Source organism: Micropterus salmoides, unplaced genomic scaffold (genome assembly GCF_014851395.1).
Source record: "Micropterus salmoides isolate LMB-PRFRI ecotype aquatic unplaced genomic scaffold, ASM1485139v1 Ms_hic_scaffold_11, whole genome shotgun sequence".
Lineage (NCBI taxonomy): Eukaryota > Metazoa > Chordata > Actinopteri > Centrarchiformes > Centrarchidae > Micropterus > Micropterus salmoides.
In genome coordinates, this window is record NW_024040152.1 from 9,287,818 (window position 1) to 9,310,708 (window position 22,891).

General features: G+C 40.3%; 1 pseudogene; it reads left to right on the top strand.

Annotated features, from left to right (window-relative positions):
* The first annotated feature begins 224 nt into the window (after window positions 1-224).
* Window positions 225-10,807, top strand: LOC119897195 (annotated as a pseudogene).
* Window positions 10,808-22,891: the final 12,084 nt, after the last annotated feature.

The following is a 22,891-nucleotide window of genomic DNA, read 5'->3' on the forward strand; positions in this document are numbered from 1 at the left end:
CTGGAGTTTGGCGTCATGTCAGAGCTCAGCCAACACTGAGTGTCATTCATTTGATGGGCTTACGTATGGTCACCATAATGAGTGACTCTGAGGGGCTGCAAGCAGGTGCTGACTGACACTGAGTTTGTGTGACTTACTATATATGGCTCTGTTCGAGTAAGGGGAGTAAGTCAGTGATGTCATTGCCTGATGATACTGATGTCACTAGTATTTTTTTTCTTCACAGAGAAGAAGGCTGTCAGCTGTCTGGGTGTGAGTGAACACCCTCTAGTGGAGGTGCTGACAAGCTGTACTGCAGAGCGTCTGTCTGTTTCTCACCATCATCATTTCAAGGTAATGCCTTAGTCATCAACAAGTCACTGCACATATTTTTATAAAGAAGATACTAACCAGTTTTTTTTTTTTTTCTACAGAATGCACATATCTCACATAGCTCCCCCTAAATATGGATTGAACCATTAATCACTTGGCTTTGACAAAAAACATGTTCCATTTTCTCAGTTTTTCAGTTTTCAATGAGAATTAAGTCATTTTAATCTTCCTCACCTCTCCACCCACTTAGAAAATGGGCATATATTAATTAACACAAACATACACCAAATTTATTTTGAACTCAAGTTCAAAATACAAATAAGGTAAATATACTTAAAGATACTGCAATACATTCAACACCTTTCATATATTTTGAAATGGGTTCAAATTGCCAACTTATGCTGTGAATAGTAACTATCATATGTAATTCCTGTCTCCTACCCTGATGAGAGGGATTTTAATTTGTTCATCTATAACAAACGAACATATTTGATGTCATTTTGTTAATTTGGATTTGGAACATAAAATATTTCTGTCACTTGATCCAGTTATTACGTATATTCTGTGATCCACAATGTGCTGTTCTGTTTTGTAATTGAATATTGGGTGAAAAACACCTTATATATATCATATAATATCTAATTTCATTGTCTTTTTCTTTTAATGTAACAACAACCATCATACCCTACCTGTTGTTAGGGTTATTGCTAGGAGAAAACAAGTGCATCATGGTGTTTTTGTGGATAAATATGTCTTTGACTCATGAATCCAGTGTTATATCAGCTTTGTTTAATCTGGACCTTGAAATTAGCTATTGTGCTTAGTTGAATACAGGTATGTCTGTGATGAGTTATGAAAACATGAAATTGAAATTGCTTCTTTGCTATTGCAAAGAATATTTCATTTTGCAGAGGAACCTCTACTACTTTGGTGATCAGGGATTCAGTAAAAAGACTAGATTTTCCTCTTTGTGTTGAGCAACCTTTGAGATGTCTGAACAAGTTTAAACTAATAAATATATAGTCATAAAAGTTCAAAATAGCTTTGTTTTTCTCTGTGTTTTGTGATGGAGATTTGGCTACAATGCCATAGTCAAAACTAAGATACTAAACTATTAAATCTCAGAAACATTTTTTGTATTAGTGTGATTCTTACAGGTAGATGCAGTGCCTGTGTCACACAGCAGCACCAATGCTCCAAGACATTTCAGGATTTATTTTACCTCTTCATAATGCATATGCTGTAACTGACATGATGTTATGTCTTCCAGTGGTCTATGGTCCAGTGTTGAGCAGAGACCATGTGGTGTTTGGAGCTGCTTTTACCACTACTGTTGATCATCAATGGTAATAAATTCCTTTTTGATGGTAGACACAGTAGACATATTTTTCCATTGTAACTCGCACTCATCACTATGCATGCAGTGATCTTACGCCTTTGGAGAAGATTTCTGTAATTATATTTCACTGAATGTCTGTTTTTGATATTCTCTCAGATGCCAGTTGCCAGTGGAACGTTTGGGTACCTCGGGATATTTCGGCCATGACAAACTCCTGTGTGGTCATCCCGTGCACCTTCATGTATCCATCTGCTGTCAGGCCATACAGAGGCATTCACGGTATCTGGTACTTCGGTCAGCCGTACCCTCAACTCTTCCCTCCTGTTGTTTTCAAAACACGCACAGACATTGTGCACGAGAGCTACAAGGGCCGCACCAAGCTGCTGGGTGACTTGCACCAGAGGAACTGCACTCTGCTCATCAACAACATCGGCACAGAGCACTCAGGGAGATACTACTTTCGTGCTGACCTTGGTGGAGCCAACATGTATACCTTCCCAGATTACGCTGAGCTCAAAGTTTTGGGTAAGTTACTGATTAGAGTGGAATATGCTTTAAACTGAAATCAGTAAACCTGAAATATGAAATTAGCTTATCGCTAATAATAAATTAACAATTTAATGTAATAATTAACCTTTATTCACGTCAACACAAAGACTAAAAAATATTCATTAGACCAAGTAAGCAACAATCACAATGTTTTTATCCATCAACAACATCAATATTTAATGGCCAAATCTGTTAACCTGTGTATTAAAATTCAACCTTATTTTTAGAGGAATATAACAGAAGAAAGTAATAAATGTCGTGTAAACAAGAAAGTAAATTTCAATTCATATGATGTACTGTATGGCAAGCTTGCTATTTATTTTAAATAAAGACATTTTGAAGAACTTTTAATCTTGCCTTTGCCTTTACAGATACAACACAACAGATAGGAAAATGCACAATAAATAAAAATTGAATAGAAAAGTACAAACTATTAAAGAAATCAAAAGATAAGAATAGGCGTACAGGACAGATTATATACAGAAATGTAGTTTAGTTAATGTAGGCTATAAAAATAGGGCTGTGGATATACAGTACTGGTAAACATACAGTGTGAATAAGAAATAGACAGACTACTGGAAAACTCGACTGTGATAAGTGATACAGAAACAACAAACAGTGGGACATTATGTCATTGCTGTGTTATAGAGTCTGAATGCCGTTGGAATGAAGGCCCTGCAGTAGCACTCCTTCTTGCACCGTGGGTGCATCAGTCTGTTGCTGAAGGAGCTACTCAGGGACCTCACAGTCTCATGCAGGGGGTGAGAGGTGTTGTCCATGATTGACGTCAGCTTGGCTAACATCCTCCTCTCACCCACCTCTTCTATGGTGTCTAGATGGCAGTCCAGGACAGAATTAGACCTCTTAATCAGTTTATTTAGTATTTTTCTGTCCCTCTCTGTGCTTCCGGCTCCCCAACAGACTACTGCATAGAAGACGGCAGATACCACCACAGTGTCATAGAATGATATTAACAGTGTCCTGCACACATCAAAGGACGTCAGTCTCCTCAGCAGATGAAGACGACTTATTGATTGATACAGTACCTTTGCTCTAGTTGTCTGTTTAAGTTTGCTGCATCTCTGCATGAAGATAAAAATGCTGCTTTACAAATAAAAGTACTGTTATTATATTTCGTTAAAGAAAGCGAATAATTTGTTTTCCTGTCCACTAGATCAACCCAACATTGATGTCCCTGAGGAGATTGTCAGCGATGAGGATTTGGAGCTGACATGCTACGCTCCAGACAACTGCCCAGACATGACTCCAGAGATCCAGTGGATGTACACCGACTACCTGCCCGACCCCGAATTCAGCTCTGACTACCTGGAGGAGAGCAACACAGCTGTACTCTCCAGCACCCTCACCTTCACACCCAGACCCATGCACAACGGGCAGCTCTTGGGCTGCAGGGTGTACTACCCCAACACCACACTGGTCTATGAGAGGGTCATCTCTCTAGATGTCAAGTGTAAGTTAAAAACGCACACCCCTGTAAGGACAAAAATATATCTATAATCTCAAAGGGGCTGTTGTGTCTGACATGCGATCAGGTCTCAACAGCAATTATGAATTCCTATTAAGCAAATTTCTGTCTTGAGTGGCCTCCAGGCAATGACTCAGAGGTGGCCCAAACATATCCACTTTAGAGTTTGTGTCATGCACAGAAACACAAAAAAAGTCTTCAGTGTTTCCAAATTTAAGTTTTAACAATCGTGGAGCTAACACTAAAGCTAGCTTTCAGCTGACAGCCATTCCTCCACATCCAGCAAAACACAAAAAAGACCAGACACAAAACATGGCAGTCAACAATGAATTTAGCCTTGCTAATGGCTCTGTAAGGCAGTAAACTAAACGCTAAAATCAGCATGCATGGTGCACGATAACCTTGCAATGTTTTAGAATGCTAACAATCATAAATTGGCTGATTGGAATATCATCAGTATTGTAGGTATTTGATCAAAGTATTTTTTAAGATACCGTCATTGTAGACAGATAAGTCTAGGGACATTATATTCTCCTTCTTACTTTCCCTCCCAGACGCTCCACGCTCTGTGTGGGTGAACGTGTCCTCAGAGGTGATGGAGGGCAGCTCTGTGTTCTGCACTGCGAGGTGGACAGTAACCCTCCTCCCAGAATCTCCTGGATGTTCGGAGACCAGGAGCTTCTATGGGACACGGCGTCCAATGTCACCCTCTCCCTGGACGATGTGACGCCTGTACAGGAGGGAGTCTACACCTGCATTGGGGACAATGGCTATGGCCTCATGAACACTTCATTGTACCTGGCTGTCAAGTGTAAGTCTCTGAGATACATATTGTACATACTGTATTTAGTTAGTTATAGGGAATTGGGACACAGCAAGCTACATTGGGTTAGCATTTGGTAGTTTTAAATACTTGCCCATGTTGAACTTGCAATGTGGCTCCTAAAGTTTATAGCTTGCGTCTGGTCAAAACATGGCAGCTGATTCACAACAGGTACAATGGATTACAACATGGAACACACATAAAGCTTCAAAACAGTATTCTGGGGACAATACAGTAAAGAAGTGCAATATTGCGGAAAAAACAGATCTGTGGCCTAAATCCATACAACATACTAATCATAAATATCATCAAATATAATCAATGTTATTTTTTTTTGGACAAACACCAAGTGACACACGACACAACAAGACTGTGAACTTAGAATGCCACTGCCTTTTAAACTTCACAACAAATAAAATATTTATGAAGATGTAATGTTTTCTGATATCTCCCTGAAGCTGTATAACCTTAATCCACTTTTTTTTGGTTGCAGCTGTTATTTTTGTATTTCTTTGTGAGACAATAGTGTTGATCAATACCACATTAGAAAATTAAGTGGATTTAGTATAGGCCTTCATGCTGACATCTTTATTATTTATGTATACTTTTATTTTTCCTGAGTGAACGCACCACATAATCAAAATCTGCTGCTGATCATTTATATGTAGTATAACTGGGATACAAACCATGAGTGCTTGACCTTCCTCTTGAACGGTTCAAAATATGAGCGGGTTGTAGGAGTTGTGTGTTTTGAGAGCCAGAAACCTCTGCCCAAAGTAATCATTGAACATTTGCATTTATTAAATTTCTATTAAGACAGAGAATCTCATTCTGATTTTCAACTCCCCTCGGATTTATGGAGCTTTATAAGGAGTTTCAGCTCATTGTTTGGCTATTCGGCTCTCAACTGTTTTGATTCACTCTCACCGGTCTCATAGCTGGTAGTTTTGAGCAAAATGGCGTCGAAAAGCCCACTGTACACTACCTACTCAGCTCCAAACAGCAGACAGATACGGTTAGAGACTAGCTGGTGAACACAGTTGAGCATTCAGCAGCCAGTTATTTCTATCAGGAGATCGAAAAAGGGGTTAAAATAGAGAATATTGGACTTACATTTGCCAGATGGCTAGAAACATGACTCCAAATGAATGATAATGTTTCTTTGTAACTGCTGGTGATGACATGTCAGTGTTCACAGCTTGTTTCCGCTGCCCCCAAGAGGCCAAAAATATCTGGTCTTACAGAATTCACTAAATGTCCCTTTAAATTAAGTTAAATTAACACTTACTGAGTGAATTATGAAAAACATTTCAAAATCTGAATAAGAAAAACAACTCTACATTGTTGCAGACCCTCCCCGTGAGCCCGTGGTAAACGACTCTGTGACGGTACAGGAGGGAACCTCGCTGGCCCTGCACTGTAGTACCCAGGGCAGCCCAGCCCCAACCCTCACCTGGCTGAAGGACGGGGAGCTGGTGGGCACCATCACTGCCGACGAGCTGTCAGTGCTGGAGATCTTAGAGATCACTCCACAGGGAGACGGACAGTACCGCTGCCTGGCCGAGAATGAGCACGGAAGAGCCAGCAGCTCCCTCAACATCACTGTTGAGTGTGAGTGCTTCAATGTGCTGCATTTCACCCAACAGTAGTGTAAAAAAGTAGGACATGACCAGTGACCTGAACCAGCACCTCTAAAGATGCTGTTACAACTTTGTGAACTACAATATTCAGTCATTGAGTAAATAAGCTTCTTTACCAATTCTTCACAAACACTTGTCCACAAAAATATACATGAGAAAAAACTATGTTTCATATTCACATGTATTTATATTCAGCATTGTAGCTCTTTACTTTGCTGCCTCGTTCAATAGATGCCCCAGTCCTTCTGGAGGAGTCAAAGTGCACGGTGGTGAGGGAGGGTGTCCAGTGTGTCTGCATGGCCACAGGAAACCCTGAACCCACCATCGAGTTCTACCTGCCCGACCTGAACGTCACCATCAACGAAACAGACGGCCGGTTCAACTTCTTCACGCACACAGACGGACACACCTCCACGGGTATGATCAAGCTGCGGGAGAAAGGCGAGCGGGTCGACAATGGCCCTGCTGTCAACGTCCACTGCAGCATCTACAATATGTACGGAAGAGAAAGTGTACACCTGGAGCTACAGCAGGAGAGTGAGTAGAGACTTACTGATTCTTGTAGTGAGTTTGATTAAAAAAAACCTTAGGCCGTTTTCGCACAACATTAGTATTACTAGGAGACATCATGTGATTTATGAATTACCCCCCATGTCTGTGTAATATAAGCAAAGTCTGTATTTCACTTGAATTTACTGACATTATCCCCCAGATATTATGTTAAGGCTGGCAAATACTGTCACCGAGCACAACTTTAGTACTAGAAAACAGACGGCTGTCTTGCTTGTGCACTATTTTGGAGAAATATTGATTAGAAAGCATTTGATCGCTACCTATAGGCCTAATGTTACTGTTAGTAGGCTACCACATAATAACAGTTGAGCCTGTTAAAAGATAGAAAAATGTTCCTTGTATGTCATCCATCTCATCATCTTTTGAGATTTTGCGCTTCTAATGGTTTTGAGTTTGCGTTTTCTGCGAATGGGTCTCCCTGCTGTGTAGCAAGATGAGCCTCCTGAATTTGCATCCGAAATACTGTCAATGCTTAAATTTTTAATTTCCAAAGCAGACTCCACTGGGAAAGGTAGGTAATTTGAGGTGGAATTTTTATAAATTACAGACATGGCAGATTTGGCACGTAACCATGTAAAAGGATTTTAAATGTAAATTTGCACGGGGTTAACATCGCAGACAGCCTCCACGATTAATACAAATTACTAGAGGTCCCCAGGTTGTACTAGTTCTGTGAAAATAGGGCTTATGTTGAACATTTTTCTTCAACAAATCCCACAAAAAGTAACAATAAATTGACACTACTTAGTGATAGTTGATATTGCTGGTGTTGTCTGTGTAACCAGAGCTTGATATATCATATTCCTTTGTGCTATAGACCACCATTGTCATTCAAAAACTATTAAAAGCACAGTGAGCCACATTGTTGCACTAGGTGACGTAGGTGGGGATGTTCCTTCATTACCATGAATGTGGGCACTGTAGTTTTGTAGTTGGTCCCATATATGCTGTACTGCTGATCAGCAGCAGAAATCATCCACATGAAATTTCCTCTTGTTTGAGTAATGTTTGCTAAAAACTATAGTGCCCAACTGTTGCCTAATGCCTTTAATTCTCTCATTTTCATAGAAGTACATGATGGACATTATAAACGGTTGTCCTGCTCTTGTCCCTCCTATGTATACTCGTTATTGGCCGAGAAAACTGCAGCTTTCCCTAAACTGATGCAATCACAATGGTTTTTTTTAAGTGAACATCCCTTTTTTGTAGACTACATAATGGAAGCCTAAGATGGTGTGTTCCTCTTCGTATGCTCTTATTGATGTCATGTTTTTTCTATGTGTTGTTCAATATGTTCATCAATAATTAAGTTTTATGCCCTCATTTTTGTTTCCAGAAAAGTACATGATGGCAGTTATAGTTGGCACCATTGGAGGAGTGGCGGTCATAGCTTTCATTATTGCAGCAGTGAGATATGTTGGCCACAATAACAAGAAGTGAGTATAAATGACAAACTAATAGAAAGGGCGGTGCGAGACAGAAGTAGTCATTTTCCTGACTAAGCATTTTCTGAAATCCAAGGAAACACTTAAGCCTAGTCATCCATTCTAAAACACATTGATGCACATTGTACGTGAGTGAATGTGGGATTGATGTGGACGTGAGAATCATTTCTCCAGAGCAATTTCAGTTTATTTGCTACGACAAGACCCTGTTGAAATCGTTGGAGATCCACATTGGCTGCCTTGTGGAGTGGGTTAGTAAGCTGGACTAACCATATATTTTGCAGGCACAATTCCCTGCTCTGACACTGCTTCTGTATCCTTGACCTGCTATGCTAAATGCAACCCAGGTAGTCTTCTTAACCAATGTGCTTTACTTTAGCCTCAAGGCATATTTGGACCCCCAAATTTGCAAGCTTTCTCTGGCAAATCACCCCTGAAGTGGGTGTGAGCTCAGCCACTAAACCCATAATTTAACCCCGTCACTCGCAGCCATAGTTGCCCTCCAGCATAACCTTACAGAGCTTGTTGTTTTAAAATGGATGCCCAGGCTTGGCGTGTCGCCCTGCGTTAGAGGCAGTCGAGACCGAGTCTGATTATGTGACTCCGTCCCCCAGAGAGAATGGCAACCCTAGGCAGGACGTGGTCCTGGAGAACCCAGCTTTGTACTACAGCGCAGTCAAGAAGGACAAACAAAATCTGAGGAAGAAAGTGGTGAGACATGCTGATGTCAATGATTATGATTATGATGGATGGGTTAGATGACCATTCTCAGATTGTTTGGGGTTATAGTTTTGTGTATTGCAACAAGTTGTAAATTATGAGACCCCATTTTGGCCTCTGAAAATAGAAGGAATCTCTCCCACGAGCAGTCCAGTAGCTCCAACCATGACCTTCCAAACACTGTTTTCTCTTGCTTTCATCGCTTCTCTGCGTTTTTCTGTCTGTTTTTCTCTCCCCTAACTCTTGCACAGCTTAAGACAGAGCTGTTGGGCTCAAAGTTTAACTCCATTCTAGAGGAGACTACGGTAAGGTTCCTAAAAAAATCCCCATTAAAAACACAAGCCTCAGTGACAGATACATCTCCTCGCATATCAGCTTCTGTGTTCTGTACACTGCCGTTTGTTTCCGAAACTGCCTTCTGCATGGCTGCGTCATTGCTAACACAAATTGCCAAACTAACAGGAAACATCTCCTTGTCAGTTGTGACCAGTAACGACTAACATCTTTTCTTTATGGTGTCTGTCGGGCTCGTCTGTCATCTGAGGTGTCGCCGGCACCTTGCCAGTGATTTGTGCCGCTGATCGGTTCTTCTGTCTGCAGGGAGAAGACGGGGATTATCAACCTGTGGGCTCTATGGCAGGACTGGAGAGGCAAGAGTTGAATTACGCTGCTCTGGAGTTTATCGGGACCAGGTCCAGGGAGGGGGCCTCAGGGAGGGGGGATGATGGCAGCAACTACACGGAAATCAAAGCCAAATGAATCGCAATCCTTCCCTGATCCCTCGGCTATGCGAGACGCAGTGGCAGCCCCAACACATTTTCTGCCCCATAAACTGTCTAATTACTCTACTGGATTTCACCCTGCATATGATGACTCCTTGTCTCTCACTTCAGATTTGTCATATATAATGTACCACTCGATGCCAGTACAACCCCGTCATCCTGCCCTTCCTCCATGGGACCCCCTTTCACGCACCATCATTTTGGAAAACTGGTACTTTTTTGGGTCGGAACATGACCCACTGGACAATGTAAAATAAATTATTTAAATTTCTGGCCTCAGTTGTAGTACATGGGAAACATGCAGTGTTAACCACCAACGATCTTTTTGTTGCTTTCTCTATGTTCTTCCATGTTATTCTTGATGTTATTGTCAAACGACATACATCTGAGTGCTTGCATATGTCTCACTATTTGCTCTACATTTGCCTCTTTTAACTGTCACTGTGTCTGCTGCCAGCCGAAGCATCAGGGTAAGGAGTAACTGCGCTTTTTGTTCTCCTATATTTATGTGTCTATCAGCTGAGAGAAAAACCTCTCCTCTCTTTCCTTTGGTTAATTACATCCCAAAAAGATAACCGACTGAGGCGAGAGACGGAAACAATTGTATTTAATGTGTGCTGTGACTCGGTAGCCTCTCATAAAAAGTCACCATCCCTCATGAAATAATTGAAGAGGTTTTGTAAATTTGTCCAGTTCTGAAAAATGTCACAGCTTCTTTCCAGCATTTTCCAGTTAACTGTAGAATGTGTTTTTGGGGGGGAATTTCCTGCACTGTGGCCAATGCAAAATGTCTGTCTCATCTTCTACTTCTTGTTCCTAAAACATGGGTTCTAGCTCTCTGATTGATCTGGAAAAAGGAGACCTTAAGCACAACAGTGTTATCTCTCTAGACAATGTGTGTGTGAGTGTATGTGTGTGTGTTCAAATCGTGCTGAAAGATCATAGGACACTGATCACTGATCAGTGGGGGGTCTTTGGGAAGTCTGACCATCACTTCACTTGAGAAGTTGATGCTTTATTCTCACAGGGTTGCATCAGATGTTTGAATGACAGAAAGTGATGCTGAATAGCCAGTTGGTTGTGCTATTCAAAGACAGTTGATGAACCTGTGATGTAATATTAAAGCGCACTAATAGTCTAACTTGATAATGATTGTGTCAATAATATATATTAATAAGATGTATATTGATAGGGGAAGGGATGTCAGTATGTATAGTAAATACCCTGCATGACTGTTTTATCAGCAGGCACACATTTAAGTATTAAATTATGGATAAAAGCCAGTTTGAGAAGTTAAACAGTCTTGTCACACATCATCCAAACACTTTTGACTGAACACTGTCTTAATATGAGTTAAGTAAATAGTACCGTCCTCTAACTAGTGTGCACTATAGCCAAAGTCAAATCAGAGGTTACGTTTACATGCAGGGAGTAACCTCATTATTGACTCTGATTGTAGTTGATTTAAAGTATAATACAAACCATGTTAACCATTAATAGGGAACTCCAGCAATATAGTATTGCATGCCCATTAAACTGGGTGACTTACAAGAGACATAATTTAAAAATGAGTGGTCAAATTCAAAGCAGCACACGCAGAGATGTCCTGACTTTCAGTAGTATGGGTCAAGTTCCAAACCCACTGTATCCTACAATACCCACAATGCAAGCAATATCATATTTTTGTTAGACCCTCCAGGCCTGGTAAAAGTCCATGTCAACTTCATGCTCCAGATTTAATTTGTTGCCAATAATAATGAAATTGCAGTCTCCACACTCAGGCAGAGATAACCCTGATGATATCATCAAGGGTTATTTTCTCAGACTTTGCAAACTTCTTCAGAGCCACGCTTTAGGAGAACATTAACTGTTTTAACAGGCTGAGGTGTACTGCCCATCACAAATACCTACCTTTATGTCAGTAATCAGAGTTCCCCTTTAATGTTTACAAAGACTCAACGCACCAATGAAGTCACTACTATGCTTTTTCCACTTCACTATTTTCACTTTGCATCATATCTTGCAGGTCATTCGCCTCGGTTTCTCTCAAAAGTGCTTAAAAATAACTCATAGACACACTGCAGCCGTAACTGACTGACATGGTCTGTCATTTTAAATAAGACAACCGGTTGTGTGATTGGTATTTTAAATCTGTCTACTTTCATTCAATTACATAGGCTATGTAGTGAAAATGCAAATTGATATTTACTATGTATTGTATGTGCGACTGTTTTAACAATGTCATGTCATGATAAATGATTTTGTTGTCTAAATGAATCATGCAAAACAATTACCTACTCCATTTTCTCTGCAAGAAGTGATTTCTAAAATACTGTGTGTTGAACATCAAATATGCAACTTAACATTGTTACATTGTGCTGATGTACAGATGTTGATTCAAGGCTCAAGTAGAAAGTAAAATTCTAGCTAGAGATACGCTGTAGCGGTATTTTGGCAGTCTCATTTAAAATGATGGATAAAGTTCATCAAGGCAGTGGTGTGTCCCCTGTGAGCTGTTTCTAATTGGTTTTACAATCAGTAGAAGTACAAAATACAGCAAAGGCCTCTGATTGATAACTGCTAACTCCATATGTAGGAAGACAGGCAGAAATGGCAATATGAAAACAAGAAAATTACACTATGAGGAGTACTTCAGTTTAAGATGTTCACATGAATCCAAATAAATCTCTCTCTGCCAAACCCCCGCCAAACCCCCAGATTGAATAAAGCATGTTAATGAAGCCTCAAGTTATCTCTGATACAGAGCTAAGAAAGATGATGAGGTGTGTAGGTTCATTTTTCTGATAACGAAAAATACCCATAATGCTGTGCAGGTCTGAGTGTGTAAACTACATATGAAAAAAGCGAGATCTTGCTCACCAGATGATCACCAGTGTTTGTGGTAATGTATACCAAAGTATGCATTGTTATGTTTACTTTACCTGCCGCCAAGTGACTCACTGTCACTATTTTAGTAGTTACATAACAGTTATTATTGGAACAGATGAGTTGCTGCATGTTCTTCATTGTTAAACTTCACATCATGTTTGAAGTATTAAAATTAAACATGTAGAGAGCAGACAAAAAGCCAACTGTATTAAATTTGAGTGAATGGTCAGAATTCCATTTTGATTAAAAAACAAAACAAAACCTAAGCAGGTCTAAAAAGTGATTTGGTACGTAAGACAAAAAGCTAGGTATGGGAGGTGAACATTATTTACACACCATCCAAAACAGGACAAAAATGCAGTTTTCTGAACACGCAACGAAAAGCTAGTGTCAACCAGCTATTTATTCTCACATTAGCCTTTTATTAAGACATTTTTCTGTTGAGTTTATGTTGGATATGCTGTCAAGCATTCTCAAATTGCCTGTATGCACAAAGTCAATAACTAGTTCTTTGAATGACTCAAGGGGTTATTTTTATTTAATTGTTTTGAAAAAGCAGAAATATCAAATATGTCTAACCTAATCTTTGTCACAGTGCGTTGTAAAGCAAATGTGTAGTATGTCCTATACTTTGTCGAGATTTTTTTCTACATGTATGATTGACACAGTAATTCAGATCAGGGTTTTTGCAATCTCTCTGAAAATTAGCACTGTTAGTTAATAACAGTAGGATTTCTGCAATGATGTCCTTTGCTTGCTCTTTTACTTTAAACAAGTCTTTCATGCCACAAGCAAATTCATCTGTCTTCAGTCCCACGCAAACATAAAAAAATCAACACAAAATGGAAACAGTTGATGATTGATATAAAACTGTGAACCATCTGTTTCTCATGCTGTCTCCTTTCTTTGTTTTTGAAAAGCAACATTACTATGATGAAACTTTGACGTGCTCATTTTACTTCTTGGTTAAACTTATTTGGTTAAACTGTACGTCCTCCTGAAGTGCAGTTTTACATGGTCCAACTAAAACATCAACCCTCACAAATTAGGCTTTGCTAAGTTTCATCTGGATTTATTGATGTTACATAGTTTATGGAGATTGGACATTTTATGGAGTGAAATAATTAATTGTTGTTTTTTGGTGAATAAAGGTAAGGATTAGAGGCTGACAAAAGAGTGGATTTTCACTCCTGTTCCATCCCATTCCCACAAAAATACTTCTGTCCGGTCCCAATCCCAGAAGAGTGACTCTCATCCAATCAAGTTCCCAATAATTTTTTTTTTTTTAAATCAGAAAATAGCATTTATCTATATTTTACTACATATTTATCTTTAAAAAAAATTATTTATGATTCCCGTCATGCCTGCTTTACTTTTTTCCTGTCCTATTAGCTAATGTCAGCTATAAACAAGCTCATTACAATAACACCACGTCTCAAATGATCACCTTAGTATGTTGGTTTGGGACAGCTGTTAAAATTATTCTAAAGTCAAACTCTCACTTATTTGCATTGTTTGATAGTAGCACTTCGTGTGCTAGCTACTATTTTTGGAACGTTACATTTGTTATAATGGAAAAGCCAATACATAAACCTGCAGTGCGGAAGTTTTGTCTCCTCCTTCTGACAGTGAGAGTAATAACCATCGACAAGTGCTTGTGACATATAGGCTCTGCCATACTGAGTTGCTGCTGTCGCTCCCCCTTCTGCTCTGGCAAATCAATCATTGCTGGTTGGCATAAAAAACATCATTACCTGTTGCCAGCATCGGCACAGTCACCAGATTTAAAAACAGTGGTATACATACCTGGTGGTGACAGGCTTAATTAGCATTGTGTGAAATCCTTTGACAAGAGCTTCGATGTAACAGATGTTCATTTAGGCCTATATGTAAAAGTCTCGCTCTCTAGCTTTAAGCAAGCTAACTAAGCAAACCGCCTGCACCTATCTGTCCAACAGCAAACAGGCTGTTAGGGAGGCTAGTTGTGTGAACCCCACTGCAAAACACAGAAACTGTGACGAGGGAGAGGTGCACAAAGAATTTATTGCTAGAGTCTTTGTGCCAGGGAAAACTGAGGCAAAGACTTGAACCAAAGTGCTGAATTGGGAAGATTTGGACTGATCCAGCGCAGATTCTGGGTGAGCAGGAATAGGGTAAAAACAGGAATCAGACCGGGACCAATGTGAAGCAGAATCTATGATCTTGCAGCGTGGTAGAATTAGAGCCCTGTCCATAAAAAGCAGAGGAAACACCTGCGCACCTAAACCCTCTCCTGCAATAAAGCACAACACAAACATTCAGACAGGAATTCCGCATTGCTCTTTATTCCCATCCTCTCTTTCAGTGTTTACCAGAGAGCCAACCCCAGATTTACTCTCGTTTTGAAAGGAGCTTTGTCTGCTTGTTGTTTTACCCAACTATATTTGTGTTTTTTCAGCAATGTGTCTGCAATTTCCATAGCTTCCTTTTGAACTCATACAACCTGGCACCCTCAGACTTTTTGAGAAAAATCTTACTCATTCTGCTTTTAAAGATTTACACATATTCTGGCAGCATTCAAATATATCATTACTGTGTTGTTGTTGTTGTTGTTTTTATCAGCACCTACCATTAGCTGACCAGTGACTGTTGGAATTAAACCTACATTGTGCCAATTACAAGGCTGTTTTAGCCATTTGAAGTGGCTTTAGGGATGGCAAGCTATTAGATTTCTATGAAAGTTGCCATGAATAACCATGAGGTATTCATGGTGCCCAGAGAATGAACCCTATTGACTTTGGTGATCACATTTCATGCAACTGTCCAACAAAAATGTCATCGTCATGGTGGTGTTACATGAAAAGTCACCATGATTGTGATGAAAGCACAAGATAAAAGCAAGAAAACATTGAAAAGACTAAAATACACATTTATGATAAATATAAAATAAGTAAAATAGGATAAATAAAGCCAGAGCCTCGGGGCCCTGACAGCAAACGCTGTCCCCTTTAGTTTTCAGTTGAACTCTGGAACAGATAGCAGACCTCTGCCCGAGGATCTCAAGGTACGTGCTGATGCGTATGGGACTAAAAGGTCAGAAATATAACAAGGCGAGAGGCCATGAAGAGTTTTAAAAGTGATCAATAAAATTTTAAAGTCAATTCTCAAACACACTGGAAGCCAGTGTAATGAAGCTAAAATAGGAGTAATGTGGTCATATTTCTTTGTTCTAAAAGCCTGGCAGCTGAGTTCTGGACAATCTGGAGTCGATTAGTAAATTTCTGGGTTAAACAAGTGAAAAGGCTGTTGCAATAATCCAGGCGTGATGAGATGAAGGCGTGTAAAATGGTCTCGGTGTCCTTAAAAGTTAACATAGATTGAATTTTTGCTATATTTCTAAGTTGATAAAAACATGATTGAACAAGCTTTGTGGTGTGCTGCTCGAAATTTAAATTACTATCAAACCAAACACCAAGGTTCTTTGCAACAGGCTTAATGTGATTTACTAGGGAACCAGCAGATGGCAGTATTTGTTTTGCGATCTGCTGGGACCCGATGACCAGGATTTCTGTTTTGTCTGAGTTCAGCTGGAGAAAATTATTTGACATCCATTTTTTAACTTCACAAAGGCAGTCGGTAAGTGAACTCGGCATTCCTGGGTCTGAGGATCTGACGGGCAAGTACATTTGTGTGTCATTAGCATACATATGAAAAGAAATACCATGTTTATGGATAATATGTCCAAGGGGAAGCAGATACAAGGAAAACAAAATGGGTCCTAAGACCGACCCCTGAGGCACACCATATTTAACTGGACAGAACAAGAGACATAGTTGTTTACAGACACGCAAAACTTCCTATTTGACAGGTAGGATGAAAACCATTCTAGGGCAGAGATCCCCACCCAGTGCCAGTCTGTCTAACATGATGTTGTGATCAATGGTGTCAAAAGCAGCACTAAGGTCCAGGACATACCTTCATCAGCAGACATTAAAAGGTCATTGGTGACTTTAAGCAGGGCAGTCTCAGTGCTGTGATACTTCCTAAAACCAGACTGAAACTTTTCAAATATTTTGTTATTTTCCAGTACAGTGAGCAGCTGTTTGGACACAATTCTTTCTAGAATATTTGCAAAAAAAGGCAGGTTTGAAATTGGTCTAAAATTTTGTGGGAATGAGGGATCTAAACCAGGTTTCTTTAAAAGTGGGTTCACGTAAGCCGTTTTAAAATAATCAGGGACACAACCAGTAGATAGGCAGCTGTTGGAAACAGAGATCAAATGGGGCCCAACAGAATCCATTACTTTCAGTAAAAACTTTGTAGGTATTATATCAAGTGGGCTGGAGGACACTCTCATTTGTGATACTGTTTTTAAAGCTCAGACAAGTCGATGGGATAAAACTGGTTAAAACTCTCTTGTTGCTGGTGAGGGACCTCTGAGTAAGAGGCCATGGGGGTAATAGAGGCTCTGATTGACACCACCTTATTGGTAAAATAAGATAAAAACAATTCACAGTCATCATTACTTCCAGCTGAGGCACAAGGAAGGGTTGGGTTTACCAGCTGATCCACAGTCAGAAACCTGGGATTGTGTTTATGCGTAGTAATGAGTTCAGAAAAATAGTGTGTTCTCGCATCCTTAACCATGTTATTGTAGTTAATTAATAAATCCTTCAGACTGAGGTAATGGACTTGGAGACTGGATTTTTTCCATCTACGCTCTGCTTTCCTGCATTCCCTTTTTAGGCTGCGAATGCGCTCATTTATCCAGGGTTGCTTACTAGCTTTAGACGTAGGCCTAACCTTTAGAGGAGCAGTAATATTTAGTGATGACAAGCAGATATGATTGAAGTGATCGACCAGATTGTTGGTGTTGGAATCAGACAGGTGTTGGCTTTGGCTCTGAAAGAATGTGCAAAACTTTGAAACACTTTGTTCATTAAAGATGTGAGTACACACGGAGCTTGGTGAAGCGGCATGAGTAACAGGCGAATCACAGCTAAAAAACTATACATCTGTGGTCAGATATGGTCATGTCCACTAATTCCACAGAGGAAATGCTGACACCCAGGGTAAAAACCAAGTCCAGTGTATGACCACGGTTATGTGTTTGCACTTTGACATGTTGTTTGAAGTTAAAAGAAGTGGCCATATTTAAAAAGTTGCATTCATCAACATGAATATTAAAATTGGCACAAAAACAACTCTGTCATTATTTAAAACCAGAGCAGATAAAAATTCAGGAAGTTCTGATAAAAATCCTCCAGGCGGTTTTGGGGGGCGATAAATTATAACAAATATGATAGGTTACACCTCTCCAACTTTAAGAGTGAGAACTTCAAAGGAGTTCAATTCATCACAGCGTACTTGATGACATTTAACATTTTTCCTATACACGCTCACTAGCCCACCACCACGACCACTGACCCTCGGTTGACTAAAACAATCATATTGAGGAGGACACAGTTCAGCTAGCTGGCTAGTCATTTATTTGCAACCAGGATTCAGTTAAAAACATAAAATCTGGAGTTGGTGCAGTTGTCCTAATCCTTATAAGATTACTATGATTGCTGTGTGGGATGTGCACATTTCGGTTTACTGGTCTATGCGTGATGATGACAGGAATAGAAGTCTTTGGAACAGCGCTGGGAGCAGACGGCTTTACATGCCAGCAGGTGAAGACAGTTCTTAGTGGCAGTGAGGCAGAGTTATGTTCAGTGACCGGTGGTGTGTCCAGGTGTGCTGCATGAATGATTAGTCATTCGCACCACATGCTGTATGTGAGCAGCTAACATTTCTGAGCCCCGTTTGTTTGGGTGAAGTCTGTCTGTCTTAAAAAGAGACATTCTTTGCCAGAAAATATTAAAGTTATCAACATAACACACACGGTGAGCCCTGCAGGTGGATTGGAGCCAGTTGTGGAGGCCAAGGAGTCTACGGAAGTGGCCAGCACCGCGACCAACTGTGGGAATGGGACCAGAGATAAAAACGAACTTTCCACACTGCTTTAAAAAGTTAAAAAGACAGATAGACAGCTGAAGAGCTGTCATTTGTTCCCACATGGACTATCACTCTTTTGATGGAGGACGGGAGCGATGGCATTAGGTCCTGGAGTTTTTTTTAAATGTCAGCCGTGGTGGCACCGGGGAAGCAGTGAGTGGTAGCGTTAAAGCAACAGATGTTTCTGGTTATGGAGTCACCAATTATTAGTGTGGTTGGGGAGAAAAGGGGACGAGGAGATGCCGGTTGTGGGGTTCCAGAGCAGGACTGAGCAGAATCTGCTTCAACACTGCGTGCGGACTGAGGATGGAGTGTGTGCAGTAACAGACCTGAGAGAAGGGCTACCCGACGGTGCAGGGTAGAGACGGCCTCCGGAGCGTCTGAGCACAGTCTCCTTCAGGATCCTACGTCGGGAAGCGGAGGTTTTTGACCGGGATGACGGCCGCCGATCAGGCCCAGCGGCAGACCGGCGGCCCAGCTGATCACGGTTTGCCGGTGGCAGAAATGCTACAATGTCGGCAGGCACTATCCGTCGAAAGAGATTCGTATCAGGGAGACTTGAAGCCGCAGGTGCATCCGCTGGAAGGACCGGAGTGTCGTCAGACAGGGCTGCATAGCGGTTGGAGAGGCCAATGTGCGGAGGAGAGGCAGCCCTGTCCAAGCCACTTAACCACCACTTCAGCCCAGGTTGACTGATGCTTCAGCGTTGAGCAGGAGGAAAGCCTTGGAAGGGCAGAGGGGTCCCATAGCACGGTGTCCTGGATGTTAGCGGTTGCGCTAAGAGAAACAATCTGTTTGGCTTGTACTGAAGCTGTCTTGACATAAGATATTACACTAAAAACACAAAAAGAAAAATGTCTGTGAAGGTTCTCAGTCTTCCAGGTCATAGTTATCCAACAAAGGTTAAGGTCAAGGGCAACTGGACTTTGTAGAAGAAAAACTAGAAGACGTTTCGTCCCTCATCCAAGAGACTTCTTCAGTTCTGACTGACAGCTAGGATCGTCGATACCGCTGGTTCGTTAGTGTTCCTGGCTGTTTTAATGACAGAGTCTGAACAACCATCGTTGGTATCTTCACCTGAGGCCAATTGGAAATGCTTGTTCAGTTTCCTGGGAAATGATGCATGCATTGTAAATGACTTCCTTGACACCTCTTTCAAACCATCCATCTTCTCTGTCTAAAATGTGCACCTGGTGATCCTCAAACGAGTGTTCTCTGTCCTTCAGATGTAAGTAAACTGCTGAGTCTTGACCTGAGGAGTTGGCCCTTCTTTGTTGAGCCATGCGTTTGTGTAGTGGTAGTTTCCACAATATACAGGTCTGTGCATTAATCACTGCATTGGATTGCATACACTAGATTGCTTTCCTTGTGATTGGGTGTGCGGTCTTTGGGGAGGACCAGTATCTGTCTTAGCAAGTTCTTGGGTTTAATAAACACAGGGATGTCGTGTTTGTTGAAAATCCTCCTGAGTTTCTCTAATAGTCTAGACACGTATGGAATCACAATGTTGTTGCGTTTGACCTTCTCCTCCTCATCCCCTGTAGTGTTCTTCCTGGATTTTGTGGCTGTTTTCACAAAGGTCCATTTAGGGTAGCCGAGTGCCCCCTTCAGGTGGTTCTGTTTCTTCTTTGCACATCTTCTCGTGTGAACTTGATCTTACGGTGGTGGTGGCGCATAGATAAGATACTTGCCTTTGGTGTGGGAGACCTGGGTTCAATTCTCACTGTGAGACATCCACCATTGTGTCCCTGAGCGAGACACTTAACCCCTAGTTGCGGTGCGACCTCTGACATGTATAGCAATTGTAAGTCGCTTTGGATAAAAGCGTCAACTAAATGAATTAATGTGAATGTTACTGTCCACGGAGTTGATATGTTCTGTGAAGGCTTGCACTTCCTGGGTTTTTTTTTTGACCCAAATGTCATCCACATATCTGTACCAGTGGCTGGGTGCTGTTCCTCTGAAGGAGTTGAGGGCTTTTTCCTCCACTTCACCATGTACATGTTAGCCACAAGGTGATCCCACAAAGTCATCAGGGACAAATAGTATACAGCCCACTGTGCAAACTATAATGCATTACAATTTACTATAGAAAATGCAAATATGCAATATAACTGTTTCTGGTTCTAGTTTCTAGTTGTTGTAGCTGCTGTTATTCATTATTAATAGCTGAAAATAACTAACTGTGACCATCACATAGTTTGTGCATTTAATTACATGACAGCAAGACATAAAGGAGGAATTGGTTTTCAGGGATTATAAAATAATTCTGATAACTAGTTCTGTACAGTGGGACAATAACAAAATTGACTACATTGTTCATGGACAGAGATGCGCTATTGTATCATAATGAGATGATCAGATTGTGCAACCATTTTAAACAATTCTGTTATCTAAAGCACAGTGGAGCAATTACAGTTCCTTCTCTTTTTCCCCTGGCCTTTTGCACGTTTGACAATGAAAAACTTACAGGTGGCTCACTGCTTAAATGGGGTTATATAGCTAATGAAATGGCCACCATAACCTTAATACTAGAACATTTATACAATCTGCAAATTCCCTGACTGCCTGCCCCTCCTCTTTGTGTCCTTTGCATGCCCTCCGCTTGATCATGCCATTTCATCCATAACCTGACTAGTGGAATAAACTGGTGTTGTTTGTGCTCCGTGCTAGAAACAGGACATTGTTACTGTGATGGACTATATTGATGTACAGTGAGGAAAATAAGTATTTGAACACCCTGCTATTTTGCAAGTTCTCCCACTTAGAAATCATGGAGGGGTCTGAAATTGTCATCGTAGGTGCATGTCCACTGTGAGAGACATAATCTAAAAAAAAAATATCCAGAAATCACAATGTATGATTTTTTAACTATTTATTTGTATGATACAGCTGCAAATAAGTATTTGAACACCTGAGAAAATCAATGTTAATATTTGGTACAGTAGCCTTTGTTATTTTTAAGTACAATTTAAAATTTACTGTATTTACTGTTTTTTACAGTATTATAACGAATAAAATACTGTTATTTAGCTGTTCATGTAAAATAAGACAAAGGACATTTGAAGACTTAACTGCACAAAAAGCAGATTGTTTATTGCACAAGTAGAATAATACAGTCATAATAACACATATATAAAGAGATCTGTTTTGAAACTGATAATCTAACAATGTCGTAGGCAGTCAGTAATCAATGTATAAAAAGGGGTTCTCTAAAATTATTTCCCTATAACTAGCCACTGAAACTAGAAAAGCCAGTTTGAAGATAAGAAAATACTGAAATAGATGTGTTTCCATCCAACTAGTCGAAAATATGGGCCATCAACCATCTTGCCCACATGCTAAACATGACATTCTCCATAAAGATCATCAGAATAAATAACAACTAATCAAAAATCAGGGAAATTGTTGGCTCAACATTCAACCAGGCCACAGTTATCCTGTCAAGACACATTGCAATACACAAAAGAATCTTCACAAAACAATTTCTCACTGTAGGTGTTCTGGGGATGTCAGCATCGGAGAAGTAATGGTGGTGATGTTAGATAGGTGAGGATGGAGGGGGTGGGGGGAGCCAGGTGATGAGGATGGTGGTGGGCAGTGGTGACAGCAGTTGTGATTCTCCTGCAAAAAAATGAAATACACAAAACAATCACTGGTACAGAAATTCACATTATCTGAACACCTTTGAGTGAATCTATAAAGGCTAATCTGCACTCTGATTACACAAGACAATCAATACCTTTGAATGTGACTTGGTGGGAATTTTGGTACATGGTGGACTCAGACACAGTAAGGGACATGTACATGACTTCTGTGAGTGCTTTGATGTCAAGTCTTTGAGTATTCAATCATCACCCTCCTATCTATAAGTTAGAGTACAGACAGGTGTATTTTCAGAGACTTTTTCCTATCCAATTTTAGTCTGGGAGTCAATGGAAAAATTGGACACTTACTCTCATTTCTAGTGACAGGAGGACCAAGACACACAATTTTGGTTTTATTCACAACTATTCTCAAATATACGTTCTTAGACCATCATAACTTATAGTAACTCATAATACAGGTCTGTTTTACCGAAGCATTACCAACAAGCTGCCACAAGCAATAATTTTATCTACTAATTAAGCTCATCTTTAGCTGTCATGTAAAATGTTTAATATAGCAAATGGCTTAAACCAAGTTCAGAGTATCTTAAATCCAATAAATCACTAACTAAATGTAAATATATCTAGTAATTTTAGTGGGCCATTCTACAATAATGGGCCATGATAACGTTATGTTAGTTAGTAATAATGGACTTACAGTTTTACAGGTTGGAATCCTGAAGATGGTCTTGGTCCCACAATATGGC